We start from the raw sequence: 17567 nt of genomic DNA, 5'->3' as shown, positions 1-17567 counted from the left end.
CCGCTCCGCTACCGCTCCGAAGACTTTAAAAAGGCTCCTTTGCGGTTTTGGGGGGGGCGCAAAAGGTGCCCGCTGGGTCTCCTCGTTCACAGGCTTCCGCGCCTGTGATTTTTAAGGGTCCCCGCTTCGCCGTAGCTGCAGGACCCGAACCCGCGGAACAGACTTCCCCCGGAGCTCGGAGGCAAATCCGCCTTTAATCGCTGGCGCTGACCGGAAGTAATCAAGTAATCAAGATTTAATTGGTCAGCCGGCATCGCTTCCAAGGTCAGACACAACGTCTCATAGCTCCTGTCCAATGAGCTCAAAAGAATATACACTTTGAGCTCCTCAGAGAGAGGGACCTGTAACTGCCGGAGCCTGTTGAACGCTGCCAGCATCTGGGTTATATGCTCCTGCATTGACCCCCCCCCCCCCGGCTGAAGCTTCAACTCAAAAAGGCTCCTAGTAGTATGGATCTTGGCCCCAGCCATCGTTCTCTGGTGGACACGCTCCAAAGCGTCCCAGACGGCTTTCGCAGTGGTCAAACCATCAACATGAGGGAGCTGGGATGAATCCAGGGCAAGGATTAAAAGCCCATAAGTCCTCTGGTCCCTTCTCTGTGCTGTAGCTGCCTGCACTCTGGCTGCCTCATCAGCACCAGCAGCTGCTGGGGTAGGTTCACGTTGAACACAGCCCCACAGGCCTTTCCCTGTGAGCCATGCCCGTGCTCTTCTTGACCAGTCCTCCCAATTTTGCTGATTTAATCTTTCGAAGGGGTCGTTGAAACTCTCCTGGAGTTCTGCCATCTCCTCCCCCGGTCCCCCCCCCCCCTTGGGGCTTTGGAGTACTCATGCGTACCAACCGGCTCCGAGGATAGGCCTCTGGCATTGCGTCCCTTTGCAGCGCACAGCTCACAGCCAGCCTCCCTGCTTTCTCCCAGGCAGAGCCTCAAAGCAGTCTTTTTTTTCCGGCAGCAAAAACAGCAGCTTCTCAGCTTTCTACAGCCTTTTTAAGCACACAGCACTTCAAAGCAGGCTTTCCGTAACTGTCGTACATAACCTGAAATAGATTTATTACTCAGATAAATCCTGGCGTCCAGCCCGTTTCAGCTGCGCAGCTACCGGCCAGGCCTCCGGACTTCAAAGGCCACATTCCAAAGGCTCTGAGCAACACGCAGAGATCAGCAGCAGTCAGAGAAAGCTGCAAACTCAAGTGCATTCTTCAGTGTGCTTAAATAAAGTCCACTCAGGATCTTAGCAGCTAAAAGCAGTTTTTATTTAAGCAGAAACTATGCATTATCTATCACAGCAGACATCGTGAAAAACACGTCCACTCTCCTCAAAAGCGAAAGTAGAAAGAACAAAGGGTTTAGACTCTCGGATATGACGCAGAATGTCCCCCCTCCCAATAGTAGGCAGGGCGTACACTCTGAGCTGTTTAACCCTGTAAGCTCAGGCTCTCCTCACATATATCTTTATTGATTTCAAATACTATCATACAAATACATTACAAATAGTTACAACAGAATTTCACACGAAAATGAAAAAGGAATAACCAGAATAAAATTAAAAAGCAAAGAATTATTAACATTAAAATAAAAGAATGTTGGTTGTATTATCAAATCTTGACCAAAAAAGTCTTCTAGAACAAAAACTTCCAATCATTCTTGTTGTACTTTTTCTAATATCTTGACTTTATTGCACAGTTTATTTTATAGCTTTTTCTGTATATTCTTCTATTATTATTTTTTATAATAATTTTTATTAAGTTTTCCATTTTAACAATCCAATCAAATCACATTGAATATTCCAAATTGTACAAATACATAATAATAATAATAATAATAATAATAATAATAATAATAATAATAATAATAATTTATTATTTGTACCCCGCCCATCTGGCTGGGTTTCCCCAGCCACTCTGGGCGGCTTCCAACAAGATGAAAGATACACTAAAATTTCACATATTAAAAACTTCCCTGAACTTTGTCAAGGATGTATAACTTGCTGTTGAAATGGAATACTCAGGATGAAACGGTGAAATCTGCTATGATTAAATGGGCACAAGATGTTGGACATAACATTATGATGGCTGACTGGGAACAGTTATGGACCACAGGTATGAAGTTTACGGCATGTAATGCCTTAAGAGAGAATATTATGAAAATGATATACAGGTGGTACATGACACCAGTCAAGCTTGTAAAAATCTATCATTTGCCCGATAATAAATGCTGGAAATGTAAAGAAACTGAAGGTACATTCTTAATAATAATAATAATAATAATTTATTATTTGTACCCCGCCCATCTGGCTGGGTTTCCCCAGCCACTCTGGGCGGCTTCCAACAAAGATGAAAAATACACTAAAATGTCACATATTAAAAACTTCCCTGAACAGGGCTGCCTTCAGATGTCTTCTGAATGTCAGGTAGATGTTTACCGCTTTGACATCTGATGGGAGGGCGTTCCACATGGTGGGCGCCACTACCGAGAAGGCCCTCTGCCTTGTTCCCTGTAACTTGGCATCTCGCAGTGAGGGAACCGCCAGAAGGCCCTCGGAGTTGGACCTCAGTGTCCGGGCAGAACGATGGGGGAGGAGACGCTCCTTCAGATATACTGGACCAAGGCCGTTTAGGGCTTTAAAGGTCAGTACCAACACTTTGAATTGTGCTCGGAAACGTACTGGGAGCCAATGTAGGTCTTTCAAGACCGGTGTTATATGGTCTCGGCGGCCGCTCCCAGTCACCAGTCTAGCTGCCGCATTCTGGATTAGTTGTAGTTTCCGGGTCACCTTCAAAGGTAGCCCCACGTAGAGCGCATTGCAGTAGTCCAAGCGGGAGATAACCAGAGCATGTACCACTCTGGCGAGACAGTCTGCAGGCAGATAGGGTCTCAGCCTACGTACCAGATGGAGCTGGTAAACAGCTGCCCTGGATACAGATTTGACCTGTGCCTCCATGGACAGCTGTGAGTCCAAAATGACTCCCAGGCTGCGCACCTGGTCCTTCAGGGGCACAGTTACCCCATTCAGGACCAGGGAATCCTCCACACCTGCTCGCCTCCTGTCCCCCAAAAACAGTACTTCTGTCTTGTCAGGATTCAACCTCAATCTGTTAGCCGTCATCCATCCTCCAACCGCTTCCAGACACTCACACAGGACCTTCACCACCTTCACTGGTTTTGATTTAAAAGAGAGGTAGAGCTGGGTATCATCTGCATACTGATGAACACCCAGCCCAAACCTCCTGATGAACTCTCCCAGTGGCTGCATGTAAATGTTGAAAAGCATGGGGGGAGAGGACAGAACCCTGAGGCACCCCACAAGTGAGAGCCCAGGGGTCTGAACACTCATCCCCCACCACCACTTTCTGAACACGGCCCAGGAGGAAGGAGCGGAACCACTGTATGACAGTGCCCCCAGCTCCCAGCCCCTCAAGACGGTCCAGAAGGATGTTATGGTCGATGGTAACACCGCTGAGAGACCCAGCAGAACTAGGAAACAGCTCTCACCTTTGTCCCTAGCCCGCCGGAGATCATCAACCAGTGCGACCAAGGCAGTTTCAGTCCCATGATGAGGCCTGAATCCCGACTGGAAGGGATCCAAATGGTCCGCTTCTTCCAGGCGTGCCTGGAGTTGTTCAGCAACCACTCACTCAATCACCTTGCCCAAGAATGGAAGATTTGAGACTGGGCGATAATTGGCCATCGTGGCCGCATCTAAAGATGGTTTTTTAAGAAGCGGTTTAATAACCGCCTCTTTCAGCGGGTCTGGGAAGGCTCCCTCACGGAGGGAAGCATTCACCACCCCACGAAGCCCATCGCCCAGTCCTTCCCGGCTAGCTTTTATAAGCCAGGATGGGCAAGGATCCAGGAGACAGGTGGTTGGCTTCACTCGTCCAAGCAGCCTGTCCACATCCTCGGAGGTAACAGATTGGAATTGATCCCACGCAACTTGACTAGACAGGTCTCTAGCATTCTCCCACTCCGGCCCTGCTCCCACGGTGGAGTCTACTTCTTCCCGAATCTGAGCGATTTTATCTGCAAAAAACTTTGCAAAATTATTGCAGGAGATCATGTGGCCCGTACTGGGCCCCGATGTCGCAGGTGGCTCCGCTAAATTGTGAACCACCTGAAAAAGTCTCCTGCTGCTGTTTTCTGCAGATGCAATAGAGGCGGTGAAGAAATTCTTCTTCGCCGTCGCTATCGCCACTTGGTAGGCTCGACGTTCAACTCTAACCTGTGTCCGGTCAGATTCGGAATGAGTTATCCGCCACCGGCGCTCTAGCCGTCTCAACGATTGTTTCATTGCCCTCAGATCCGTGGAAAACCACGGGGCTCCATGCAATCGGAGAGGGCGCTTTGGAGCCAAACAGTCAATAGCCCTGGTTAACTCCACATTCCAGCGGGCCAGCAGGGAATCGGCTGAAAGGCCATCAACATGGGATAGAGCATCCCCTACCACTCTCTGGAAACCATTTGGATCCATTAAGTGGCGGGGGTGGACCATCCGAATCGGTCCCACCTCCCTGCAGAGGGGATGGGTCGCAGAGAAGTCCAGTTGCACCAGGAAGTGATCTGACCATGGCACTTCTTTCATTTCGCTTTTACTTAGTGTCAGATCACCAACATCCATAGAGGTAAACACCAGGTCCAAGGCATGTCCGCGGCTGCCCTGGGCCAGGTGGTAAGTGGCAGGAAGGAGCAGGGCCCCCAGACACTCACACAGGAGAGTCCTCCTGGGCAGCAGAGCACAGCAGTCCCTGTGAGGCTTCAGGCCCCGCCCTGGGCCAGGTGGTAAGTGGCAGGAAGGAGCAGGGCCCTCAGACACTCACACAGGAGAGTCCTCCTGGGCAGCAGAGCACAGCAGTCCTTATGAGGCTTCAGGCCCTGCCCTGGGCCAGGTAGATGGTAAGCGGCAAGAGCAGGGCCCTCAGACACTCACAGAGGAGAGTCCTCCTGGGCAGCAGAGCGCAGCAGTCCCTGAGAGGCTTCAGGCCCCGCCCTGGGCCAGGTAGATGGTAAGCAGCAAGAGCAGGGCCCTCAGACACTCACACAGGAGAGTCCTCCTGGGCAGCAGAGCGCAGCAGTCCCTGTGAGGCTTCAGGCCCCGCCCTGGGCCAGGTAGATGGTAAGCGGCAAGAGCAGGTCCCTCAGACACTCACACAGGAGAGTCCTCCTGGGCAGCGGAGCACAGCAGTCCCTGTGAGGCTTCAGGCCCCGCCCTGGGCCAGGTAGATGGTAAGCGGCAAGAGCAGGGCCCTCAGACACTCACACAGGAGAGTCCTCCTGGGCAGCAGAGCGCAGCAGTCCCTGTGAGGCTTCAGGCCCCGCCCTGGGCCAGGTAGATGGTAAGCGGCAAGAGCAGGGCCCTCAGACACTCACACAGGAGAGTCCTCCTGGGCAGCGGAGCACAGCAGTCCCTGTGAGGCTTCAGGCCCCGCCCTGGGCCAGGTAGGTGGTAAGCGGCAAGAGCAGGGCCCTCAGACACTCACACAGGAGAGTTCTCCTGTGCAGCGGAGCACAGCAGTCCCTGTGAGGCTTCAGGCCCCGCCCCGGGCCAGGTAGATGGTAAACGGCAAGAGCAGGGCCCTCAGATACTCACACAGGAGAGTTCTCCTGGGCAGCGGAGCACAGCAGTCCCTGTGAGGCTTCAGGCCCCGCCCCGGGCCAGGTAGATGGTAAGCGGCAAGAGCAGGGCCCTCAGACACTCACACAGGAGAGAAATACATATCATAAAGTCCAAATATTTTGCCAAATTATAATTTTTTTGTTGGGGGGTTCCCATGCTTCAAGTTCAGTGGGGTCCAATCATCTCATGTTTCTACTGCCTTGAGTCCCTTCTTTAAATCTTCTTGTTGTTATCCTTCTTTCTTTCATAGCCTGTGAGTTGTTTCCACAGGCGAGCTGAAGTGAACAATAATATACTTCTGTGTGAACTTTGTATGACTCTCCTTTTTTTTTTTTTTGCAGCTGGAAAGTCTTTTATATGCAGTATATCCTCACACGCTGGTGTTTATGCCGAATCCATCCAAAAGTCCTTCTCGGGTCGCAGACGCCATCTTTTCTCAGTTTCGATGAAATAAAATCTAGGCGTTTGCTCATTAGTTTTCTCAGACAGGTTGCACCAAACATTAGTCTTTCCAGAGGAGGTTTGCCAAATCGAACTTGAAATGCAGATATAATAACAAAGTAAGAGCTTGCCTCCTCCTATGACTATTAATCTCTGCAACTCAGTCTGTCTCATAATGGCGGATCCCGATTAAATAGTGCGTCACAGGAGAGTCTTTTATCTTCTTCCAAATATTTCAAAGAACAAAAGCTTTAGTTAATATTATTATTTCCACACAGTTTATATTTTCCAATCTCACTTGCTATAAATAGCGTAGACGGTTCTTTGGGGGAGGGGGAGGGTTGTTAGGTAATATCGTAGTAAGAAAAGAAAAAGTTTTATCCCCCCTCCTTTCTGTTCCGTTTCAACATACCAGCTTAGATGCTATTCTTTGATGTTATCTTTCTTCCACTCCGTCACTCTTGGCATCTCAGTGGCTGACTTAATTAGCAGATTAAATACCCCTTCTTCGCTCGAAGCATGTCCATAAATCTTAAATCCAATCTTTTATCTTAAGAAATGGAACTTGGAGCGCTCACAGAGACAGCATCCAGGAGATCCAAGCTCCCTCGAGGGCTTTCCATCCAGTGCCCCCAACCCATTCCTTCACTTCTTCTTTACAAACTCGGGGGTGGTTTGTGGGCAGCTGCGGATGAGACTGCATCTTCCCTTCCACCGGGAAGAAATAGGGAGGCTGATTACTCCCATCTCAGCCTCTAAATTACCTCGTGTGAGCTGGAGAGATGGTATTGTCGGCCATCTCTAAGTATCATTCAATTCTGCCAGGATAGTTTCATTTTTACAGTGTGATCTTATATACTCCTTGAATAATATCCATTCTCTATATACTTTTTGATTTAGGGCTCCCCTAACTTTTCCAGTCAGCTTTGCTAAGTGAAAATACTCTACCATGAGTGTTTGACAGTCTATTATTGTTGGTACTGTTGGTATTGTTTCACATTTCCAACTTCTGGCGCTCGTGTATTCTTGCGGCCGTAATTGAGTACATAAACAGTGGTCTTGTGTTTTGCTTTATTTCTGTTGGTAATGTTCCTAGAAGGAAAATCTCCGGTCTTTTTTTGATGTTAAGTTTAAATAGTTTTTTTAAATTCGTCATATATGTTACAAGCCTTTTGAACTGGTGCATGCAGATTTGTGTGGCCCTATGCCATTAGCCAGTGTGGGTGGGGCCAAATATGTGCTTATGCTTGTGGATGACCATTCGAGGAATGGGTCGGTCTTCCCAATCAAACACAAGAGTGAGGCTGCGCCGCTAATAAGAGATTGGATTGCGGCGGTTGAACTGCAATACTCTACACAAGTGCGGAGCTTTCAGACTGACCGCAGTGGAGAATTCACCAGGTCTGCGCTGCAGAGTTTCTTCTGCCAGAAGGAAATATGTCACAGGTTGACAGTTCCACACAGTCCCCAACAGAATGGTGTTTCAGAACGCAGGAACAGAACACTTCAGGAGATGTCCACAGCTTTGCTGTTTGATGCCGGGCTTCCCCAGTGTTTTTGGGCTGACGCCTGGCGGACTTCTGCGTTCATGTTGAACCGTTCGTTCAATTCTGTAGTAGGGGACACGCCCTATTTTCTGCTGCATGGCAAGAAGCCCAAGGTGCATTTCTTCTGTGTATTTGGCTGCGAGGCTTGGGTCCTTGTGCCAAAGGCCAAGTGCAGAAAGGGTGGCCCTAGGTCCCAAAAGATGATTTTCTGTGATTCCGGGGACCAAGGGGTGGAGGTTTGCTTATCCAAAAGGCAATCAGTCAGAAAGGCAAGATTGAGCAGTTGCTTGAAAGGTTCAGAATGTCTGATTGTGCAGGAGTTAGGACATCCATGGAGACGAGCTACGTGAAAGACAGTCAGCTAGCAGAACATGCTGTGTTCAAGAACGCTGAGCTCTTTCAGTCAGCTCTGGGTGGTCTGTTGTATCTGTCCCAATGGAGCAGGCCGGACATTGCTTTTGCCACCAATCTGCTCAGCCGGGAAGCTACAAACCCAAGCATACATGCCTGGAATGGTATCAAGCGGGTGCTGCGTTACCTGCAGGATACCAAGGACTTCAGTCTCAAACTGTCAGCTACAGGTTGTGATGGCCTAGGATTTGGACTTGGATGCTGAACCTGAGGGATCCCAGCCTGCACAGGATTCCCCGCCTCCAGAACCAGCTGAGCTGGGGCATGAGCCTGAAGGGTCCTCACATGTGCTGGATCCTCAGGTGCAGTCATCAGCTGAGTCTGCTCTGGCTCCCGAGGTGATGGAGGACCCATTGCCTGCAGGTGCTCCACTCTCAGCCCCGTCAGAGGAAGCTGAGGTTGCCTCTGGGTCCGGTAACCCTCCAGCCTCTCCTGAGCTGCAGAGGCTCAGGGCAGAGAGGTGGAGGGAACTAAGTTCCCACAGGTGGAGTGCTCACCTCCAGGCCAGGAGAGGCGAGTCACCAGAGGATCGGGGCCGCCCAATGCCTCGGGGCAGATAAAAGCTGGCCAGCCCTAGTCCCAAGTTGCAGGAGCAACATTGTTGGTTGCTAGTTCCTGCCTGAACCATGTCCTGCTTTCCTGCCTGAGCTCCTGACCCGCCCTGGCTCCCTGCTTGCACGCCTGTTCCTGACTTCACCTGGCTCCCTGCCCTGAACCCAGCTTCAGCTACTATGGACGGCCTCCATGTTGCACCTTTGACCACGGACCGGACTTGGACCTTGCCTCTCTGGTAACCCACGGGACCAGCACACAGGTGAAGCCAAGCTCACTTGTTGGACAGATAGCAACTGGGCGAATCTGGATGACAGGAAGTCCGTATCTGGGATGGTAATAAAGTTTGGGGAATCTCTAGTTGGGTGGAAGTCCCGGAAGCAAAGTCTCATCGCGCTATCCTCTACTGAGGCTGAGTTCAGCGCACTGTCGGAGCTGTACCGGGAACTGGAGTTCTATAGGTGTCTGGTTCAAGAAATCTATGGGGATTGTTGCTTGCCCATCACTGTTTGGGAGGACAATCAACCCAGTCTGAAGTTGGCAGAGTCTGGGCAGTTTAAGGCCAGAACCAAACATCTAGACATACTTTTCCAGAAAGCCACTTCCGACTTAGAAAGGAGGTAGGCTGCTGCCGAGGGTACAAGCCTTTCCCTCTTTATATTTGCGGTGGGGGCCAGGCTGGACTGTTCTACCTTTGTGGTTTAATTTGAGGCTTGGTTACTGTGCGCTAATTGTAGAGTTTGGTGATTATAGGGTTAACTTATAGAGCTTGGTGCTTCGTGTCTGAGGGAGGGTTTTTTCTAAGGGAAGACAGCCAGTTTGTCACATCCCTGTTTTCTTTGATCTGCATAAAATCTACTTTCGTTTTCAGTCAGAGTCGAGTCAGAGTGTGTTTGAGCTTTGAGAAAAGATGTGTGCAAGCTCTGACGGTATAATTTACAGCTTGTAGATAATAAAGCCTCTAGATAAGAAGAATCTGTCTCTGGACTGTTTCACTCTCTATTCTCCCGCGACAGCAACACCGCTGCATTTCTGCTACTACTTCTGCCTCAGCTGAAGTTTTACCCAGAAGATTGCACTGAGAGAAAGCAGTGTTTTTGGCGCAGGGAAGCACACTGGACAGGCAGAAGTCCAATACTAATTTTCCTTGCTGCCAAGGGTACAAACATCTCCCCCCCCCCCCAGATCGGCTCGTGGGGGTGTCCCCTGCCCTTCTTAATTGCAGTGAAATGGCAGTCAGGTGGGAGTGCTGCTGGGGGGGGGGGTATTGCTTTGCAGTTCATTGCTGTGCGTTGCACTTGGGGGAAACACTGCCCTGATCTCCTCCCGCTGCAGTTTATCTGGAGGCTTCACGTCTCCGTGGTTAAATGAAAAGTAAAAATAATCTAAATTTGAGGCTGAACGCTGCAGCGGTGGGGTGATTTGGAGGCTGCTCAACCCTTGCACTGTGATTTCCTGTGGGGAGAGGGTGTGTGTGCTGCCTTATTTTACTCTATTTTCTGATCGGAACCCCCTCCCCCTTTTTGGACTACAGGGGGTTTGTGCGTATCGCTTGGCCTTTCCTTATCAGTCCCGAAAAGCCCGGCTCAAATAAATTCATTCCTGGGCTGTTTACCTCCTTTCGTTGAGGCGAGCACAGCCATGGGGTTTTTTTTAGTTTACAGGGGTTGCTGCGGCAATGGTGCAGCCGCCATTTTATAGGCCACGTGATCGGCACTGACCGTGCCTTATACTCTTTGTTCCTTGCCTTGTTTTGCATTTAGATTGCTGAGGGTGCTTCGGGAGGCCTTTTTTTATAATTTCTCTGATTTTGGTTTTAGCCTGACAGGGTGCTCCCATTTTCAGCGGCCCCTGCTTCCATAGCCCCCATAGCCCCCACCTTTTTGCTCTGCCTATATTTTGAATTTCTAGAAAAGGGTCTGTGAAAAGTAGCTCAGGCATCCTGTTTTTCCTGTTTTAGCTCTGTGAGTTCCCCAGCTAGCCAGCTTCATTGTTATTCGGCTGGCAACATTGTCTTCGTAATTGCTCGGCCACCTTGCCAGATGCCTGATTACTCCTCTCCTAGCTACATTGTGTCTTAATCACTCAAACATTTCCTCACCCAGCAGCTTGCTGGCTACATTGTTTTGTCAAGTGCCTTGCAGTTCTGCACCAGTTACTTAATTGTTACAAGTCTCCTTTTGTTTGCCAACTAAGTTAGCAGTAATAATTCCTTTCTGTTCACTGAATTTCAATTGAGGAAAAGTACCTTTATTTCTGGGACGCGGGTGGCGCTGTGGGTTAAACCACAGAGCCTAGGACTTGCCGATCAGAAGGTCAGCAGTTCGAATCCCCACAACGGGGTGAGCTCCCGTTGCTCGGTCCCTGCTCCTGCCAACCTAGCAGTTCAAAAGCACATCAAAAGTGCAAGTAGATAAATAGGTACCGCTCCAGCGGGAAGGTAAACAGCATTTCCGTGTGCTGCTCTGGTTCTCCAGATGCGGCTTAGTCATGCTGGCCACATGACCCGGAAGCTGTACGCCGGCTCCCTCGGCCAATAAAGCGAGATGAGCGCCGCAACCCCAGAGTCGGTCACGACTGGACCTAATGGTCAGAGGTCCCTTAACCTTTACTTTACCTTTATTTCTGCCATCGCTTGCCATAAGTCTAGTTGCCTGCCTGATTAAATACCTGCAAGGGCTCTATTTAGGTGCAAACAGTGCAGCTTAGTGGCTGGGGTAGGGTTTATAGTTGGTCCATAATTTGATTTTTCCTTTTAGTAATAAAGATTTACTCTTTTAGGCGAAGTTATTTAACTCATCGACATAATTTAAATTTGGTTGACGTAAAGATATTACTGGTCGGTATAGTGGTATCTATAGTGCTTTAATTCAAGGCTCTGGGTAGGCAATACTGAACTAGGTCTCACGCCTGAGGCGATTGCGGGTTTTAAACGATGCCTGGCTAGCATGACCAGCACGCACTGATAGGAGTTTGGTTCAAGGGCTAATTTTATTTTATATATTTTCTGTTTTTTATAACAGTTTGGTTCAAGGGTTATTTCTGAGTGGTGCAATGGCTTCCAAGGGAAACCAACAGGTGCCTTCTTCCAATTCAAGTGGGTCAGACAACCAAGATGGGTCAGGGAGGCCAGCTATGCCCTGCAACCCACAGGCCTTATCACAGTTTTTCTCTGCCTTTGAAACATTTTATCAGCATTTTAGGCCCATGGTCACTGGGTCCTCTTCACAAATAGTTGGTTCTCAAGATTGCATACCTGACACTGCTCCCAGCAATGAGGAGCACCCTGGCACTTCAGCCTCCTTTTTCAGTGCTGCACAGTCAGGCAGCAACCCATCTATGTGCTCCCACACGCATTCAAAGTCTTCGCATCCCTTCACGTCCAAGCCCAGTTCCTCAAGTGGCAGGGCTCCTTCTGGCAAGTCTAACCGTTCTGCTTCTCAGCATGTCGCAGATGTTCCCAGTATTTTACAGGATCCGCAACCTCAACCTACACCCGCAGAAGGTGGCTCAGGAACATCATCGGATGAGGAGGTGCGAGGTCATCAGGAAATGCCTGCAGCTGCTGAACAGCACCCAGTCACCAGTGAGGGGCAAGGGGGAAAGAGGAAAACTAAGAAGAAACATTTGGCTAAGAAGAGCAAGAAAAGTAAGCCGTCTGATACTGAGGATGAATCAGGTACTTCTTCGTCAGATTCTGATAGCGACGCCCCTTTAGATGGATATTGGGGTTTGGGGGAAGACATTTCGGGGCTCCTTTTATGGGTACACGAGAGAAGGGCAAACTCTCACTGTAAAACCTTTAATGGGTCTCTGGAGTGGAAAGGGGGTGCATTGGTGGAGGATGTAGAAACGTCTACTAACGTTTCCACTGATTTCATTCTGGGTAATCACCTTTCCCAAAAGAAAAGAACTAAAATATTGAATGGGGATTATGTGGATATTTTCACCCTGCCGCCTCCAGCCAAGTTCTCGGGTAAGGGGGAAAAGAAGCGATCCTATGGGAAACGCAGGTATAGGACACCTTGGGCGGAACGCAGTTTTGAAAATTGGCTGGATGGGTTCCAGGTTTATATGGGAGTGGTTTGCGCTGCTTATCCCAGACGCTCTATGCATTTAACAGCCTATATGTCCTATGTGATGAGGGCCTTTGCTCTGGCTGGAGAGTCAGCTGCCTTAACATATGATGAGGATTTCTGTAGAAATGCTTCCTTGCTGCCCACCACCCACTGGGACCTGAGGGACCAGAATTACTGAATGGGAACACGTGGGTCCCTATGTGGAAAAGAAGCTTCGTGACCTCTCTAAGTTTGGAAAGTTTGAGGCAAAACGCCGTAAGCTTTGTTGGGAGTACAACAGGGGGGCCTGTCTGAGGCCAAACTGTAAGTATGGAAATGAATGTGAGAAGTGCCTGGGTAACCACCCGGCCTCATCATGTTTTAAAGTTAAACAGCCCTTTCAGGGAGGTAGGGGGCATTTCCACCAGGGATCGCGAGGTGCTCCCGGACCCTCCCAAGGTGCGGCTGGAAACCGCTATTAATATGACCCTCGGTCTGGCCTTCTCGCCTGTTAAGCACCAACCTCTTAAAACCCTTCTCGACATATACCCAAATAAACAGGCAGCAGGGTACCTTGGGGAAGGGTTTTCCTGTGGCTTTAGAATCCCGGTTTCATTCCCCCCTAACTCAGGGGACCCCCCCGAACCAAAAATCTGTTAAGGAATTGCCAGATATTGCAAAAAGGAAAATACAAAAAGAAATCCTGGCTTGGAGGGTAGCTGGCCCCTTCAGGGAACCTCCTATAGCTGGTTTACACATGTCACCATTAGGTGTTGTCCCAAACAAGGACCCTGGTGAATATCACATGATACACAACCTATCCTACCCTAGAGGTGGCTCAGTCAATGATGCGATACCTCAGGAGCTTTGTTCTGTGCTTTCACCTTTGGTGGACGTGCCCAAGGATTAAGGCTTTCTGGAAGATGATATATAATGAAATGAAAAAGGTATTTAAATATACCTTCTTGAAGAAACCAGAGGCCTTTCTCCTGGGCATCGTAGGCCAATTGGTGCCAAAAAAGGATAGAACTTTCTTTATGTATGCCATGACAGCAGCAAGAATACTTATTGCAAAGTATTGGAAGACACAAGATCTACCCACCCTGGAAGAATGGCAGATGAAGGTGATGGACTATATGGAACTGGCAGAAATGACTGGCAGAATCCGAGACCAGGGAGAAGAGTCGGTGGAAGAAGATTGGGAGAAATTTAAAGACTATCTACAGAAATATTGTAAAATTAATGAATGTTAGAATGATGTTGGATAAAAAGTTAAGTGGTTTTTAGTTATAACGCTATAAGGAATATGAAAAAATGGATTATTAACAGGTAAAAATTTAATGTTATAATATTTTAAGATTAAAGACTAGGATAAACAAAGAGGGAAAGGCTTTGCTGAACTAATAAATTGAATTGGAATACAAAAAAGGGAGGTGTGAGGAGGTCCGGGAAACAAGCAAATGAAAAATAAGTGATGGAAAGATGGAATTGTTTTTTAACTATTTTTATTTTGTATTTTTCTTTTTTCTTTTTTCATTCTGTAAAATCTTAATAAATATCTTTTTTTTAAAAAAGGAGCTTTGTTCTGTGAAATATGCCTCCTTTGACCAGGCTGTAAAACTTATTCGCAGGTTTGGCAAGGGAGCACTTCTGGCAAAGTGCGACATTGACCCGGCCTTCTGCCTCCTACCAGTTCACCCAGAGGACTTTCGAAGGCTGGGTTTTAGGTTTGTGTCCACCAAAGCTAAATGGCCACAACTATCAGACCTGGGCAAGGTACTGTGAGGGCCAGATGAGAAGGCTTGGTGTGTGGAATACTATTTCTGAGGACCCCCCAGCCCCTGTGACAGATGAATGGAAGGCACAGGATTCAAGAGCCATGGGGATAATTTTGCTCTCAGTAGCTCCTGAAGAGTTAATCACCCTGGCTGTTAAGGCCAGTGCCCGTGAGATGTGGGACGGGCTTAAAGCCTGTCATCTCCGACAAGAGGCTGGGTCTGTGTTGCTTTACTTCAGAAAGCTGCACAGGAAGCGTTTGGAGCCAGGGGAAGACCTTAGAGCCCACGTTTTACATTTGCAGCATCTCAGACAGGAATTGACTCAGAGAGGTTTCAATATGCCTGAGTCACTGTTTGCAATTCTCATCCTGGACTCCCTGGATGAAAGCTATCATGCCGTGGCAAGTCAGCTGGCGACCCTCCCTGCGCAAGACCTCACTGCTACAAAGGTCTTGGCGACTTTGCAAAACAAATGTGATAGAAGGAATGCAGCTGAGTCGGCTTGTGCGCTCCAGGGGGAGCAATGTGGGACAGCATTCCAGCCTCCAGGGGGAGCCAAAGCGTTGGCAGCTGTGAAGTGCTGGAACTGTGGGACCCAAGGTCACACTCAGAAGTTTTGTCCAAAGACTGGAAATAAACAAAGGAAGAAGCCAGCAGATGGTCAGAGGCAGGGGGGGGGGGTGGAAAGCCCAAGCCAGGGAAAAACAAGGCTTTGTTTGCTGGCACAGCTTCACCAAAGACTAAAGGCAAGTCTGATGGCCAGGAGCAGGGGGGTGGAAAACAAGGTTTTGCTTGCTGGAAAGGCTGCTCCAAAGGCCAAGGCCAGGTTTGTTATTGATTCAGGGTGTACCCGCCATGTGTCGAAAGACTGCCATCTCTTTATCTCCTTCAAACCTCAAGACGGAGAGATCCACCTGGCTGACGGAAAGACGTTTCGAATTGCAGGAGAAGGGACTGTGAAACTGGCAAGTCTGCACACTACCATCAAAGATGTACTTTATGTTCCAGGTGCTGCAGACAATTTGCTCAGTGTCCCACAGCTTACTGGGCGTGGCTTTGAGATTTCCTTCAAGAGGAGCGTCTGTGTCATCAGAAAAGGCAAAGAGGACATTTTGCATGCAAAGTTTATCGATGGTTTGTTCTGTATAACTTATGATGACAAAGCTGTTGCTATGTCTAATGCTGATTCTTGTTTGTGTTGCACAAACTAACAAAGTTCTTCATGCAGGATGCATTCACGATGCACACAGAAGATTTTGTCACCTCTCTTGGAAGGCACTGGCCAAGATGCCAGAGATGGTTGAGGGTTTGAACATCAAACCCTGTAAGTTTCACATGAAATGTGTATCTTGTGCAGAGAACAAGGTGAAGGTTGCTCCAAAAGGCAAGGAGTCTAGCAGGCAGGCTTCCAAACCCTACCAGCTAATCCACGCAGACCTGGTTGGTCCACTTGCGCCCTCTTTGGGTGGAGCAAGGTACTTCATGGTTCTAATTGATTCTTTTTCCAGGTACATTCATGTGTTTATGGTCGAGCAGAAATTGCAAGCGTTTCCTAGGTTCAAGGCATTCTGTGCTTGGTTGGAGAATGCTCACGGTAAACGTATCGGCTGTCTCTTTACTGATCGGGGCGGGGAGTTCACTTCTCAGCAGTTTGAAGCTTTCTTGACTGAGAAGGGAATCCAGCATGACTTGTCAACGCCTAGATTGCCATGGATGAATGGGCTTGCGGAGCGAGCAAATCAAACGTTGCTGCAAGGACTGAAAACCTTATTGCATGATGCCAATCTCCCTGACAAGTTTTGGGGGGAGGCTCTGTCGAATTTTGTTTACACTTTTAATCGCAGATTGTCATCACCTATTGGTTGCACTCCCTATGAGAAGATGTTTGGTAAGAAACCATGCGTCAAGCACATGAGAATCTTTGGTTCTGACATGTGGGTACACACCCCACAAAGCAACAAGCTTGGGAAGCGTGGGGCACATGGTTTGTTCATGGGGTACGAAAAAGGTGCATACAGAGTATGGATGACTGACTCTAAGTCCATTAAATTCACAAGGAGTGTTGAGTACAATCCTAAGTGGGGGGGGAAATGTGGGAATTTTCCAGAGTTACCCAGAGGAAGATGAAAGTGATGTGAAAAAAGCAGATGATGCTGAGGAAGCTGAGGAAGCTGAGGGTGATAATGATGATGATCAGAGTTCGGATTCCAGCTCAGTGGGCGGCGCTGCTGCTGATGTCGGTGACAGTGATGACACAGCAGACTACAAGAGCGCAAAGGCCTCAGTCAGACCATCTGATGCGTCTGACAATGAACTGGAAGAACCACTGTTCACCATTGGTCACTTTTCTCCTAAGAAGGAGGAGATGAGTCCAGAAGACTTGCATCTAGTACGCAGATCTGAGAGAGCCACGAAGGGCAGACCTCCAAAGAGATTTGCTGATGAGTTTGCTAAGACGGCAACTGCTGTTCTTAGTAGCTCAGAGAAGGTGTGGGAACCTTCAAGCTTCAAAGAGGTTCAGGAGTTAACCTCTAAAGATGCTGAGCCTTGGCTTAATGCCATGAAGGCTGAAGTTGATTCCTTGAACAGGAACCAAACTTGGGAGCTGGTACCGGTAGTCCCAGGGATGAGACTGGTTGGCAGCAAATGGGTCTTCAAGGCCAAGACAGACCAGAATGGCAAGGTTGTCAGACACAAAGCCAGATTGGTTGCCAGAGGTTTTTCACAGGTACCAGGACAGGATTACCACGAGACCTACTCACCCACCGTCAAATATGAGAGCATTCGGCTGATGCTCAAGATCGCTGTGGAGGAGAAACTGCATGTTTCCCATCATGACATTAATACAGCTTTTTTGTACGGGATTTTGGGGGAGGAGCTGTACATGCTTCCACCTGACGGGATGCAGATACAGAAGGGAATGGTCTGTAAACTGCGGAAATCCTTATATGGTCTCAAGCAGAGTGCCTGGTGTTGGAACACAAAACTCACTGAGACGTTGCTTTCTCTAGGTTTTCACCAGGGCAAAGCTGATCCGTGTGTGTTTGTCAAGGAGGAGGGGCAAAACAAACTGTATTGTTTATGTTTTGTTGATGATCTTCTGATGTTTTGGAAGAATCAGGCTTTGTACCAAAGCACCCTAGCTCAGCTGAAGGAGCACTTTGACAT

At 48.6% G+C, this 17567-nt stretch overlaps 1 pseudogene; it reads left to right on the top strand.

Moving 5' to 3' along the window:
* Positions 1-11617: 11617 nt before the first annotated feature.
* On the top strand, positions 11618-15321 carry LOC144326447 (uncharacterized; annotated as a pseudogene).
* The last annotated feature ends 2246 nt before the right edge of the window (positions 15322-17567 follow it).

The sequence above is a fragment of the Podarcis muralis genome, chromosome W, assembly GCF_964188315.1.
Source record: "Podarcis muralis chromosome W, rPodMur119.hap1.1, whole genome shotgun sequence".
NCBI lineage: Eukaryota > Metazoa > Chordata > Lepidosauria > Squamata > Lacertidae > Podarcis > Podarcis muralis.
Note: the sequence above shows the minus strand (reverse complement) of the source record. Positions and strands in the feature narration are given on the sequence as shown.